Genomic DNA, 15,219 nt, shown 5'->3' on the forward strand with positions numbered 1-15,219 from the left:
CAGGGCTGGTGTCAGGGTGGGCTAGACTGGGCATGGGTCAGAGACCCAGTGCTTTTGGGAGGTGGCAGTAGTGGTGTAACTCTCTTGGCTGGGTTGCTCCATTGCTACCTTTTTCCTCTCCAATTGTAAATGGGCTTTCTCCAGAGGTCCCTGTCCCCCCCCTTCCCAAGAATGTCTACTTTAAGATGCAGAGAGTGTTGGAGGAATCTTAAAAGGTGGTTTCCTCTTTTGGGGGGAAGCAGAGTAGCTTCAGCAGCAGACCGCCCCTCTTGCTGGAAATCAACCCCTGGGAAGCTCCCACACCCGGCTGACTGCTAATTAAGAAAGACAAATGACAATGGCTGGTTGAAGTTGCAAAAGAAAGTCATTTACTCACGGTTCCATAGAAGCATATGTTACAGCATCTGATTATGATCAGAGGTTACACTAAACTTGAGATAACAAGGCCCTAAAGCTGCCTCGTCCTGCATGTGCCATGTGGTCAAGATGGCGTCGCCAGCAGAGCCCTGCTGTGACCCATCTTGTCAGGTCAGTGTTCACTGAGGAAGAGAGGGCGTGCAGAAGGGAAGGATATAGTGTCTGGGCCACACCCCCACATAGGTCATCCAAAGGGGACAGGTAAAGTGTAGGGTCACTGGGCCATGGCTTAACCCTTTCAGGACAGTATCCTGCCACCTCTGGACAGCAGATGGAGTTGCACCAAACTCCAACAGAGAGTTAGAGGACATGAGGACAGAGTTACCTGAAATCTGCCAGGTCACTCTGGCAGTATCAGCAAACCACTCTGGTACTACCACTGCTGGTGAAGGAGCACCTGCTGTTGCTGCTGCCTACCACCACATAGGAATCCCCCTACCAGGTCCTGGGAAACTTACTGGGCAGCAGCACTGGAGCTTCTTCATGGACAGTGCCACTATGGAATCCCCAGATCCTCCTCCCCCGAGTACATCAGGGGCTTGAGACATCTGGGAATCCAGTGTTGGTGCTGCCGTGGGCAGTGGCACTGAAGAAGGAGCTGCTGCTGCCTCCACCTGGTGAGTTCCTTCCAGCTGTCCAAAGCTTTCCAGGGGCGGCGGGGGGGGGGGGTGATGGCAGCTTATTCTTCAGAGCTGCAGCCCAATAGAGGAGAGTTTCAAGAGTGGTAGCAGTGGCAACGGTAGCTCTTTCTTCAAGACTCTGCTGCTACCACCACCGCTGTTGCCTGGTAAGCTGTGCCAAGCACCATTAGGGTCCCCCCCCCATGGTGGGCTTTGTCCAGCAACCCCACCAGTACCAGATGGCAGTACTTTTATTTTTTTATTTTATTTCGCACTTTTATACCACCCTTCCTCCAAAGAGCTCAGGGTGGTTTACACAGCTGCTCCTCCCCTCCTCCTTGTCCTCACAACAACCCTGTGAGATCGGTCAGGCTGAGAGAAAGTGACTAGCCCAAGGTCACCCAGGAAGCTTTGTGGCGGAGGGGGGATTTGAACCTGGATTATCCAGGCCTAAGTCCACCTCCCAAAAGCACTACACCACCCTGGCTCTCCCAGTTTATTAGGACCACTAAAATGTATACATTCACCCTGTGGCTCATAGCTGAAAGTCTGAGTGACCTCCATTGACAAGTCTTGTTTGTGAAGCCAGTTGGGTGATTCAGGATCCCTGCCTGTGGTGCTTGATCTGTGATTGTCAATCCACTTTTGACAGCAACTGTTACCCTGCACATGCCCAATCTCATCTGATCTCGGAAGCTAAGCAGGGTCAGGCCTGGTTAGTACTTGGATGGGAGACCGCCTGGGAATACTGGGTGCTGTAGGCTTATACCATAGTCTTTCGAGACTGAAGGTTGCCAACCAATCCACTTTTGCAAGCCATGCCTAGATGCTGCAGCCAGGCAGTGCTGAATGTGCCTTTGTGAACGCATCCAAAGTCTTCTCTCCTTGTTTCTTCAGACCTAAGATTAGCATTCCTCTGTTACTGTAAAAACTCTTGGGGGAACATCTATCCTCCTGCTTTCTTGGGACACCCTTCTTCTTTCTCCTTCTATTTGCCTCATCAGCATTTGGTCTCTTTTCTTCTTCCCTCTCCATCCTCTTCCCCCCCCTTTTCTTGATAAATGACATAATATGCAAATTACATTTAGCCATGCAAATTTTCCTGGCAGGAACAGATGTTGCTGTGCATATGGAAAACAGCTATTTGTATCCATTTACTCTTAACAAAAGATTTGTAGATTGACAGAGTGTGTGCCTGAAAGGAGGGCTGTTAAACTATTATCTGAGCAAGGAACAGAGGCTCTGCTGGGCTTTAAATGTAGCTCTAATTAGTTTTTTTTTTTTAATATTCTACATAGCGGCCGGATAATATCTCCTAATGGGTATTTACAATGGGATAAGAGGAGAGAGGTAGGAGGCACAGACAGCACAGTGGTAGCAGTGCCGTGCCTGTTCATATCACTGGGGTTCACCAAGGTCTATCTGTTAGATGCACATCACAGGTGGACATGTACCAGGCGAGGATAAAACTGGATACCATGCCAGATGAGGTCATCATAGTTTTCTGATACCTAAATTCTGATTGGCAGCTTGTTGCCATTCCCAAGACTGGACTCCTCTTCCCTTTCCGTATTTTGCTTGTGACCCTCAAAAACAATATTCCCCTTTCATTTTCAGCTCTGCTTAAGACTTTTTCTGCAATCCCAATGCCTATGGCTTGTGCCAGTTGGGGTGCAGGGAGCTGCCCCTGCACCTATAGAGGCAGGATAAACTGCTCAAATTATGGGAAGGGGGGGCAGAGGAAACCTAGCCCTCTTACCATTTGTACTGACCTCCTGAACTATTGGAATAGGTGCAACAACCTAAAGGGGGCAATATAGCTAACTAGTTGTTGGAGAGACCACGAGGGGGTGTCCTATCTTGTTTATTCCCCAGTAAGTCTCCTACCAGCCTAGCAGTTCAAACTAGAACTGCCAACCTAGCAGTTTGAAAGCATGTAAAAATGTGAGTACATAAGAACAGCCCCACTGGATCAGGCCATAGGCCCATTTAGTCCAGCTTCCTGTATCTCACAGTGGCCCAGATAAATAGGTACCACCTCGGTGGGAAGGTAAGAGCGTTCCATGCGCTTAGGTGTTTAGTCATGCCGGCCACATGACCATGGAAACTGTCTGCGGACAACACTGGCCCTAGAGTCCCTAGAGTCAAAAATGACTAGGCTTAATGCCGGGGGGGGGGAACCTTTACCTAAGTCTCCTTTAGAGTACAGCTCCCCCCCCCTTCTCTTATAATTTGAGTACTGGTCGGAAGGGCTCACTCAGGCAGCTATCTTATACACACTTACCTGGGAGTAAGTCCCACTTAACTCACTGGGACTTACTTCTGAGTAAACATGCATAGGCTTGTGTTGTCAGTCTGCTTCCTTATTCATTTCTAGGAATCCTGCCAATTATTGGTCTGGCGGCAGGAAGCTTAGCAGTGTCTTGCACAAAAACAAAACTTTCAACTTGAGACAGTAGTAGCACCATCTCATAGGGGACAGTCTCTTGGTGCTGTGAATGTAGAATTTGGGATGTAACCCAAAGTTTACTTTGAGTCGCACAGTGTCTTTGCCTTGTTCCTATTTATATAATGACAATAACTGATCTGGGCACAGCTTACCTGATGGTGTCTTGAGACTGTTAGAAAAAGTCAAGACTGACTTGTATTACATCAATAAAGAACTGAAGAATAAAGAATAAAGAACTGAAGGAATAAAGAACTGAAGGTGAGCGCTGCAAAATAAGCTTTGGGCTACCCCAATTCATACACTCAACAGCCCTAGTAGATTGTCCCTTATGACATGCCTGAGCATCATGTATGGCCCAATGCTTTGTTTTTGCACAAGACACCATCAAATGTCCTTCCCCCAGGTGAATTATTGCCATTATATGAATGGGAATAAGGCACTTGGGGTGTGCACCCCAAAACAAGCTTTGGGCCACCCCTACATTCACAGCACCAGGAGACTGTCTCCTATGAGACACCCTCCCATTGTCTCTAACCTAGCTGATTGTTTAGTTTTTGTGTAAGACATTGTTAGGATTGCTGCCCCAGGCTAAGAATTGGCAATATGCCTAGAAATGAATAAAGAACTAGGTAGTGTTCTCATGTTCCAAGTGCCAAATAGTGATCTCTACTTAAGTTACTTTTTAAAATTTTCACCTATGTTTTCTTAAGTGCAGGAGGCTTCCACACTATAAGCCTATGCATGACTTCTCAGAATTAAGGTTCATAAAGTTCAGTAGGATTTACTTTCAGGTTAGTGTACATAGGATTGCCACCTTGGTCAGCTTGATCTTTTCTATGGGGGCCTTTGCTGTAGTGTAGACTATGAAGAAAGCCATACACTTAAAGCAGCTTCACAAGGGTTACACAGTTGTGTAGATGTGCCTGATCTGCAGCAGTGCAAATTAGCACTGCTTGTGCTGCTTTAGCTTAACTGAAACAATTGCTGGTCCCACTGACCTCAGTGGATGGCTTAAATCCATAGCTGTGTATCAGACAGTCAGTCCTTTTACAAGTACCTTCCTTCCTCCCTCATCTGGGTAGGTTGAAGGGGCAAGTATGTGGAGCGGAGCAGTGGGTGCATGAGCTCCATTCCCTCATCATGTGGTGGGCAGGGCCTGTGGACAGAGTCATCAAAAACTGGCCATATGTAGAAAGCATTTATTTGTATGGAGGAACATACAATTGCATGAGGCCCCCTCCTCTCTCCTTACAGTCTTAAGTGGTAGACCCAAGGCACTAGTTTGCTATCTCAGTGAGACAGACATGGCAGCAGTCCCCCACCTGTTTTTCCACATAAAAAGTAACTAAGGTAAAGGTTCAAGTCAGATCTGAGAAGCACTGTGGGAAGGGCATTTCCCAATCACTTTTCCCAGATTTCCACCTATATACAGTCAGTTCTCATTATATGCTAGGATTAGGTTCCTGGAAACCCTAGTGGATAGTGAATTCACAGAAAATGACCCATTGATCCTATGGGATCAATAGTACCATGGTCCATGACTGCATTTGAGGAAATGTTACAGGTCTGTACTTTGTACAGGCTCCTTATGTATATGCTTTTAACAATAATAGTAAATGGGACCTACTCCTGGGTAAGTGTGAGTAGGATTGCAGTCTAGGATTATTAAAAATGTTCCTGTTTGATGACGTTACTTCCAGTCATGACATCACTTGTGTCACATGACATACACATATGATGTGTATGTGCAACCTCCTGATTTTAGAAATGGGCTATGCCAGATGCAAGGGAGGGCACCAGGATGAGGTCTCTTGTTATCTGGTGTGCTCCCTGGGGCATTTGGTGGGCCGCTGTGAGATACAGGAAGCTGGACTAGATGGGCTTATGGCCTGATCCAGTGGGGCTGTTCTTATGTACTTCTGGGGGGTCCCAACAGATAATCATTCTAAAAAGAGGGTCCTGGTGCTAAAAGTGTGAGAACCACTGCTGCAGGATATTGGGAGAAGACACACATGTTCCATGTAATGTTGAGAGTTTCTTCTGAGAACTAGTCTTCGCATCGGCAGGGGAAGAAAGATTGAAGTCTGGAGACTGAGAGCCTCTGACAGGGCACCAATTCAGGTTTTTATGGGATGAAAAAATTTGCACCAAGGTTCAAAGGCCCTTTCTTGGATTTACTCAATATTAAATTGCAAGGAAGTAGTGTATTTTTAAGAGCATTTGTTGTGGTCACTTTTTATACCTTACAATAACCCAGAGATAGAGGTGAAGAATAATCACATCACATGTGGCCTGTAATACTGAAAGTAGGACTCCCATCTGCCATAAAAGATCTCTGGTTTTACTACCCTTCAACCCAATATGTTGCTTTGAATTGCATATTGGAAGGCAGAGGGCAGGGAAATAATTGCAAGCAGCAAGAGGGATTTTGAGTTTGTGTTCCTCATGCTGCCATAACTCACCCTTACATTGCAACATGCCCTTCTCTGCAAGGCAAGGTTGCCTGCTGCATGGTGGGGAGGTGGGAGGCAACTGGAAAAGCTGGACAACTGGCAGGATGGATTTGGTGGGTCCCCAGATGGCATCTTGCCGTGGTAATGCCAAGCATCGTACACTTGGAAGGGCCCCCAAATGGACTTTTTAAAATGGTACAAATTTCAGCAGGCATTGCTCACAGAATAATCTTGAGTAGCCATAAAAGCTTGCTTTCTCCTGCCCCCCATATGAAAGCTGAGCATCTTAGGAAGTTAAAGCCCCCGCTACCAAATCCTAAGTTTGTGCTGTGCTTCTGCAGGATCATGAACTACATACAGCCCTGCTACATGAGCATGTGCTCCGTACTTGAGAGATCTCAGATGTAAGGTAATCTGTTGACAGAAGTGTAGCTAAGACAGGCAGGGGGGGGAGAACATAGCTCCGGGTACCATGCCTTGAGGAGGTGTTCTAGAGGCCTCTGAAAGTCACTTCTGGTTTTTGCCTTTTGAAGGACACTAATCAGAGTAAGACATCCCCTCAAGGCATGGCACCAAGGGCCTCAGAAGGTACCTAGTGCCTCCTAGGCCTCAGAAGGCCTCCTGGAGACTTCTGAGAGGCACTTCTGGTTTTTGCCAAAAACTGGAAGTTAAAAATTTGGGCTGGGGGGTTGTTATGAGGGGCATGGGGGTATTAACATTTTTTGTGCCCCCTGGGTGCGAGATGCCTTATCTACACCACTGTCTGTTGTGTATATGCTAGGTATGTACAGGTTGATACCTGGCTCAGTGCACAGTTGCTGAAAGGGGATGTGGATCAGAAGGCATCTGTCCCCTCCTACAAATCAAATGGCTCTATGACTTCCATTTCCTAATGCAGTCTCTCCCTGGCTGTCTAAATCTTGGGATCCCTCCTCTACCTTTCAGCAGCAATCCATATCCCTTTATTAAGCCAGCCTAAGTAATTTCTACCCTCCAGTCCTGCTTCAGCTCTGCCAATACTCTCAATTTCCTGCTACCAGTGCTTAAAACAAGAGCTACTCGAGATTGCTTGGAAGTTCCACTTCCTAAATCTGGCAGTCACGATTGCTAATCTCTGATGCACAAGGATGAACTGTGGCTGTTACCCACAGGTGAAGGAAAGACACTTTGTCCATGCTCAAAGCGCTCTATTAATTCATGCATCCCAGAGTGAACCCTGGCAGGATGAATGGCTTCAAAGTGGGCACTGTGGGCTCAACTTGAACCTTCTGCAGTGTTTCCCCTGTTACATTTCTCAGTTCCCTGAGCTCTGGCTGGTTTACACAGGCATGTTCATCATTTGATTTTTGCACATTTAATTATTGTGCAGTTGACAACCAGCAGCTGAATGTGTGAATGCACTCCACTGATGTGATGTAAAGTAAAATTAAAGTTAGATCTGTGCTGGCTCATACATGCAAGTAAATTTCTGGATGTTTCAGTCATCAAGTGATCAGCATACTGTACAAGCCAGCCTGTTATTTGATTCCAGTCCCAGTCCTTTCTTTTCCTCCCTGATGCCCCTGACTCTCAACCTGAAATGCCCCTCCCCATTATTATTCCAGCTTTGCCCAAGTTTCCCGCCTGTATTTAAAGCCTTCCATCTCTTTCCCCTTCCCCCGCGTGTGCTGCTATGTTGATGCGCCTCAAACCTGACCTCATTTCTTCCAGCAAGTCTAGAAAGGACAAAGGGGAGAACTTCTTGGATGTGCATGGAAATAAATAAACAAAAACTTGAATCCCAGCCAGCGGCACTGTGTAGAGCCCTTTGTTGATATAATTAGAGTTTTGAAATGGAATTGATCAAGTGCCACTCCCCAAGACAAATTGCATCCTTTCTTCCCCGGACGCAGCTCCTATACTGCAGAGACTGGGGTTTAGCAATCATCGGAGTGCAGAGCAATCTTTCCTTTTACTTGAAAAACATAATGGGCAATATTGGGGGGGGGGGGGTTGAGTAGCATATATCTTAGCTCTGGCAGGTGCACTTGGCAATCACAGGAGCTTGCATAACTTTCTCAGGTGCTGTGGAGCTCTACCTAATTGATTGAGTAAAAAATATATCCTTCTGTGGGGGGGGGGTTGAGTTGAACGGGGGGACATTAATATTCCCCTTGTTTGTGTGAGTGTGTAAAGAGCAAAGCGCATGCAAAATAGCACACAGGGCTCCCCCCCCCCCCCCCACTCTAGGACATGCTCACTTGGATATAGGAAGGAATTTAATTTCTAACCCTAAGTGTACAATACTGGGTCTTTGCTTGCTTGTTAGTGCTGGTTCTGAGCAGTCTGCGAGATCCAGAAAAGTAGCTTATTAAACCGGTTGCCCCTTTTTCTGACCATATCTGATTCAAACATTCAAAGTCGTATTAGACTGTCAATTAATTGTAGTTCTGTGATTGGATTCTGAATACCTAAGGAAGATAGCTCAGTAGTACTTATGGGAGTAGCAGACATTGTGCAGCGTGCATGGCTACCTTTCTGTTTTGGCCGCAAAGAATCCCTAGACAGGACTGTAAGATTTCTCGTCATGCTAATCTCTGATGTTTTGAGGGCTAGCTCTGGTTGTTGTTACCACCTGGCAAGAGAATGACACACTGCACAGGCTCCAAGGCACTTTATTAAGTCACATTTGCCAGGAATTCTCCTTGCTAGGTCATAAGAACATAAGAACAGCCCCACTGGATCAGGCCATAGGCCCATCTAGTCCAGCTTCCTGTATCTCACAGCGGACCACCAAATGCCCCAGGGAGCACCCCAGATAACAAGATACCTCATCCTGGTGCCCTCCCTTGCATCTGGCATTCTGACATAACCCATTTCTAAAATCAGGAGGTTGCACATACACATCATGTCTTGTACCCCATTTTTCCTCCAGAAACTTGTCCAATCCCCTTTTAAAGGCGTCTAGGCTAGACGCCAGCACCACATCCTGTGGCAAGGAGTTCCACAGACTGACCACGCGCTGAGTAAAGAAATATTTTCTTTTGTCTGTCCTAACCCGCCCAACACTCAATTTTAGTGGATGTCCCCTGGTTCTGGTATTATGTGAGAGTGTAAAGAGCATCTCCCTATCCACTCTGTCCATCCCCTGCATAATTTTGTATGTCTCAATCATGTCCCCCCTCAGGCGTCTCTTTTCTAGGCTGAAGAGGCCCAAACGCCGTAGCCTTTCCTCATAAGGAAGGTGCCCCAGCCCCATAATCATCTTAGTCGCTCTCTTTTGCACCTTTTCCATTTCCACTATGTCTTTTTTGAGATGCGGCGACCAGAACTGGACACAATACTCCAGGTGTGGCCTTCCCATAGATTTGTACAACGGCATTATAATACTAGCCGTTTTGTTCTCAATACCCTTCCTAATGATCCCAAGCATAGAATTGGCCTTCTTCACTGCCACCGCACATTGGGTCGACACTTTCATCGACCTGTCCACCACCACCCCAAGATCTCTCTCCTGATCTGTCACAGACAGCTCAGAACCCATCAGCCTATATCTAAAGTTTTGATTTTTTGCCCCAATGTGCATGACTTTACACTTACTGACATTGAAGCGCATCTGCCATTTTGCTGCCCGTTCTGCCAGTCTGGAGAGATCCTTCTGGAGCTCCTCACAATCACTTCTGGTCTTCACCCCTCGGAAAAGTTTGGTGTCATCTGCAAACTTAGCCACTTCACTGCTCAACCCTGTCTCCAGGTCATTTATGAAGAGGTTGAAAAGCACCGGTCCCAGGACAGATCCTTGGGGCACACTGCTTTTCACGTCTCTCCATTGTGAAAATTGCCCATTGACACCCACTCTCTGCTTCCTGGCCTCCAACCAGTTCTCAATCCACGAGAGGACCTGTCCTCTAATTCCCTGACTGTGGAGTTTTTTCAGTAGCCTTTGGTGAGGGACCGTGTCAAACGCCTTCTGAAAGTCCAGATATATAATGTCCACGGGTTCTCCCAAATCCACATGCCTATTGACCTTTTCAAAGAATTCTATAAGGTTCGTGAGGCAAGACTTACCCTTACGGAAGCCATGCTGACTCTCCCTCAGCAAGGCCTGTTCATCTATGTGTTTTGAGATCCTATCTTTGATGAGGCATTCCACCATCTTACCCGGTATGGATGTTAGGCTGACCGGCCTATAGTTTCCCGGGTCCCCCCTCTTTCCCTTTTTAAAAATAGGCGTGACATTTGCTATCCTCCAATCTTCTGGCACCGTGGCCATTTTGAGGGACAAGTTGCATACCTTAGTCAAGAGATCTGCAACTTCATTCTTCAATTCCTTAATAACTCTTGGGTGGATGCCATCAGGGCCTGGTGACTTATTGATCTTTAATTTATCAATGAGGTCTGAAACATCTTCTCTTTTAACCTCTATCTGACTTAACTCCTCAGTCAGGAGGGGCCGTTCCGGCAGCGGTATCTGCCCGCGGTCCCACCCCTCAACCCTTTCCAAGGCTGTTACCTGGCTCTTGTGAAACTTTCATACACTTCAACCAGGCTTGCACATGGGAGCTTCCTAACGGATAAGTGCCCAGTGCATCAGACTAGTCCAGGGGTGCTCAATAGGCGTGACCGGTCGATCGCGAGGCAAAATGAGTCGATCGCAGGCTTCTCTCCCGTCCACGCATCCCTGGGAGTGAGCCCCATCCTGGGAGTGACGCATCCCTGGGAGCGAGCTCCTGTCCACACATCCCTGGGAGTGGGCCCCTGGGAGTGAGTTGACTCTACTGGGGCTGACTCATGAGTAGACCCGGAGAGGAGCCACTGGCAGGCTTCTCTCCAGTCCACGCATCCCTGGGAGTGAGCCCCGTTGACTCTACTGGGGGTGACTTACCTTTCCCCTGTTTTTGCATTGGTATGTTTGGAGATCTGCCCCCCCCTCCATCTGTTGGGTCTGTGTGCAAGGGGTTTTGCACTGGTCTTGCTGTGATGTCTATATAGAGATCTTCCCTCCCCCACAGCTTTCCTCTGTTTTTGCACTGGTCTGTATAGAGATTTGCTCCCCCCCCCCCCCACTTGTATTGGAATCGAGGAAGATCTGGTGAGGAGATAGATGTGGTGTCAGCAGTGGCCCCTTTAAGGGTAAGGCCTGGGCATCCAGCAGCGTGTGCTGCACAGCTGCAGCCACTTGAAGGCAATAGGGCCCTCAGGGATATAAGAGCACCTGAGGCAGGAAGGGCTCCACTTATATATGTGAGTCAGCCTTTTCCTACATGAAGATCATTAAGTCCAAGTACCGTTCCACCATGACTGATGAACATTTGGAAGTGTGCTTGAGGCTGGCTGTCAGCAGCTACTGTCTGGACTCTGCATCCTTGGCTGATTCACTTCAGTGCAAGTCATCAAAGTAAACTCAAGTAATTACAAAAAATGTTTATAGTTAATTATGTTGTGTTGTGCAATATTGGCTCATGCGGTTATGCAAGGTACACCAACATTGTACACATAAATGTTATATGTTATGATGGCACGAACATTATAAAAAACACTCTGGTAGATCTCTGGGCCTTGCTGGGTTTCAAAGTAGCTCTCGAGCCAAAAAAGTGTGAGCACCCCTGGACTAGTCCATTTTCTGTTGAGCCCCTAAATCTACCACCTGACATGATTGTCACACCTTGCCTAGAGTAGGGCCAGCTCTGCTCCTGACTATAGCACCCTTGCACCTGGAGGACAGGAATTAACTGTGTGGATGTGCCTGTAGACCCACACATCGCATCTTGTACTATAATTGATATATCTCAAATTCATCCACAGAATCATTCTCTCTCTCTCTCTCACTCAAACACAGCTTTGCATTTGAGTATTACAGTGCTTCCATAACTGGGATACACTCTTTTTCTGAATTAAAATAGGTGTTCTTCCCCTCTGCACTTGGAAAGGTTAGGCCTTTGAATTCAGACCCCAAAGAAAACCTTAGATACAAGACCTTGTTTGGTTCATTGACTCTGACATGCTTCCTTTTTCTTTGTTAGTAGCATGAGCCAGGGCCTGATCCTGAACTGTGGCAAGGAGGTAAGAAGGCATTAACCCTACCCACAGCCATTTTCCACTCCAGATCAGCCCCCAAGCACATGCAGTTTATAGGAAAAAAGGCAAACTGGTGTGTTTGACAGTGATGTGATTAAAGTCATATCTAGTTTGGTCAGAGTCTGCTGTGAAGCCAATGTGTATTTCTGTATGAGTCACTGTTATGAGCATGCCACCAGGCAGGAAGCAAGCAAGCCTACAGCACCAACTCATGCAGAGATGCAACGGACAGACTCCTTTCAAGGTGGGTAACTCTGCTGTGCTTCTACATTGAAAGTGACTGTCTTATTCAATGAGAAGCAACAGAATTGCCCAACCTCAGCAGAGACTGATTGAAAGGAGGAAAGGCCAGTGCAGTAACTCCTGCAAAGAAGCTTTTGGCAGCCTCCTTTCTTGACAGGTATTTTGCGCTAAAAGGAACCTATAAAGTTTAATGAATGTCTTTCTCATGGCACACTAACAGTTCTCTCTAAGGCACACAGTTTGGGAATTACAGTTCCATTGTAACAAACTTGATTCATAAACTAATGGGGAGGAAATAACCGAGAGCATAGCACAGATGTTTGTTCTGATTTCCATCCATCTAATCAATTACTTTATGAAACCCATTTGTGTTCAGTCTGCCTCTTGTCAACCATCTGTATGTTTATTTTGCTCAGGTCCCCAAAATGGCAGCCACACGCTATACAATCTGCTTGCTTGCTTGATAACCTTATCAGTTAGTTCCTCTCTCACCACAATGGTTTACAATAATTTTCCATGCTGTTGTGCTAGAGAATTATTTGATGGGATGGGGGAAGGAAGGGTCAGTCCATCTGTGCCTGGTAACTCTGTGCTGGCTCCAAGGTAACATTCCTCTGCAATACACATTCCCTCCTTGAATCATTTTCCCCCCACTCTTTTATAATAAGGATTGTGGTGCCCTTTATCACTCATTGGGCTTCCTATATTTGCCCATCTCTCCAAGGTAATTGGCTAGGAATCAATCCCAGTTCACCAGTGGCAGGAGAAACCCAATCTGTCACCAGAACCGATAAAGGTTCCCTGCCAACCCAGGTGAGCAAGAAGCCTACATATAATGTAAAGGTGATATAAAAGCCTCCATATGATGCAGTGCAGTAGAAGAGGAAAGACTGCTCATGTAGATTGGGAGAAGGTATGACAAAGGGACTGTCTAAGAGATGCAATCAAGGAAAGAAAGAGTACTACCAGGAAAGAAACACTGTACTACCAGTGTTAGAGATAAAAGCAAGGTCTGCATATCAGTATACAGTCACCCATTTGGGATACAGATGCTTCAGCAGCTGGCTTAACATGAAAGAAGGACTTTGTCCCCTCTCCCTTAGTCAGATTGGATGGTAATTAAAGCATTTTTCAATTAGGAGTGGGGTCACTCTCTTACTGGCCTGGGATCTTACTGGCCTGGAGAAAGTGCATTTTGTGCAAACTTTTTCTCCTTCTGTGCAGGGCAAGACTGGGCAGAAATGCACATATAGAAATACCAGGTGTGCATATACCACCTGCATTATATAGTGTGCATATACCACCTGCATTATATAGTGTGCCTTATTGGCATCTATATAGTGTGTCTGTGTGTGGATTTGCCAGCTCTCTCACCACACTTTCAGGGTCTTTGGCCAATGAAAAAGTGAACTGACCATGAACATGGAACTGCATTTATATTGCTGCTTGCCTGTACAACTGGGGGTTAGGATTTGCTGGAAGACAGCTTTCCAAGTGGTACTAGGATCATACATTCAAGGTCAAGAGGGATCAAGACATCAGCTCCCTTGGGGAGGGGGGCACAGGAGCACTCCATAGTGTAACACTAGCTTCTGGCTGGTGAAAAGGAGCTCAGGCTGGCAGAATCTTCTCAGATGGAGATGATCTACTCATACTAAGGAACATACTGGAGATCAGGGTGTGTGTGTCAGGATTAATAGTACCACACTGAGCTGCAGTGCTTAGTTCTCTGGATCACCTGACCAAATGCTGACTCAACTTGTGGGACTTACGGCTACCCAGCTGGTGACTCTGGGAGTGCATTCCTAAGGAGCGCTCAGTCACTTGCACCAGCCCGGGAGGTTTACAAATGTGCTGTAAAGCATGTTTGCACCTCCTTGTATGTTGACTGGCTGGCACAGGGATGCGCAGCATGCAGAGGCTGCATCCAGTCTCCATGCTGACAAGGACAGGTAGGTCGTCACCAGCTGAGCTCAGCCAGCATGGAGAACTAGGGGCTTGTGGGGAGGAGGTGTTTTGGGGCAAGGGGAGGGTGAACAGTGGGAAGCAGGACCAGGATCCAGCATAACTGCCCCATTCCTGGGCGGCGCAGAGCGGCTCCAGGCTGCTCTGTTCTGCTTGGATCATTGGGGCTGCTGCAGGTCTTCCTGGAGTAAAGGGAATTTTTTCCCCTTGCCTTGGGCTGAGCCTCAGGCCCACTGGCCTGCCCAATCCAGTGCAAGTTAGGATTGTGCTGTGGGTAACACAGCAGCTGCCTTGGTGATTGATGCATGAGAGATGGTTGGCTGTTAGAAAGAAGGTTGGCAGAGCTTGGCTGTCGGGAGTCCTGGTTTGAGAGTCCTGGTATCCATCCTGCCTTGTGTTCCATGTTCCCTTATTCCATTCAGTTGATCTTTCTGCCTCATCACACTCTCCATAACATATCAAGAATCCTGTTGGGTGCAACCAAAGGCCCACTTAGTCCAGATTCCTGTTTCCCACAGTGACCAACCAGATGCTGTTGGGAAGCTGGAGATGGGTCACATGGGCAAACATTTCTTTCCCTTTCTAGCAACTGGTATTCAGAGGCATTTTGCCTCTGAGTCTGTATATAGCCATCATGGCTAGTAGCAATGGATAGATTTGTTTCCTATGAAGTTGTCCCTGTCATGAATATGTACATGTACATGTCGTGAGAATGGATGATGGCCGGATCCCAAAGGATCTCCTCTATGGAGAACTCGTGCAAGGAAAGCGCCCTACAGGTAGACCACAGCTGCGATACAAGGACATCTGCAAAAGGGATCTGAAGGCCTTAGGAGTGGACCTCAACAGGTGGGAAACCCTGGCCTCTGAGTGGCCCGCTTGGAGGCAGGCTGTGCAGCATGGCCTTTTCCAGTTTGAAGAGACACTTTGCCAGCAGTCTGAAGTAAAGAGGCAAAGAAGGAAGGCCCATAGCCAGGGAGACAGACCAGGGACAGACTGCACTTGCTCCCATTGT

At 47.1% G+C, this 15,219-nt stretch overlaps 1 pseudogene; it reads left to right on the forward strand.

Moving 5' to 3' along the window:
* The first annotated feature begins 1,681 nt into the window (after window positions 1–1,681).
* LOC136643524 (5S ribosomal RNA) lies at window positions 1,682–1,801 on the forward strand (annotated as a pseudogene).
* The last annotated feature ends 13,418 nt before the right edge of the window (window positions 1,802–15,219 follow it).

Source organism: Tiliqua scincoides, chromosome 2, assembly GCF_035046505.1.
Source record: "Tiliqua scincoides isolate rTilSci1 chromosome 2, rTilSci1.hap2, whole genome shotgun sequence".
Lineage (NCBI taxonomy): Eukaryota > Metazoa > Chordata > Lepidosauria > Squamata > Scincidae > Tiliqua > Tiliqua scincoides.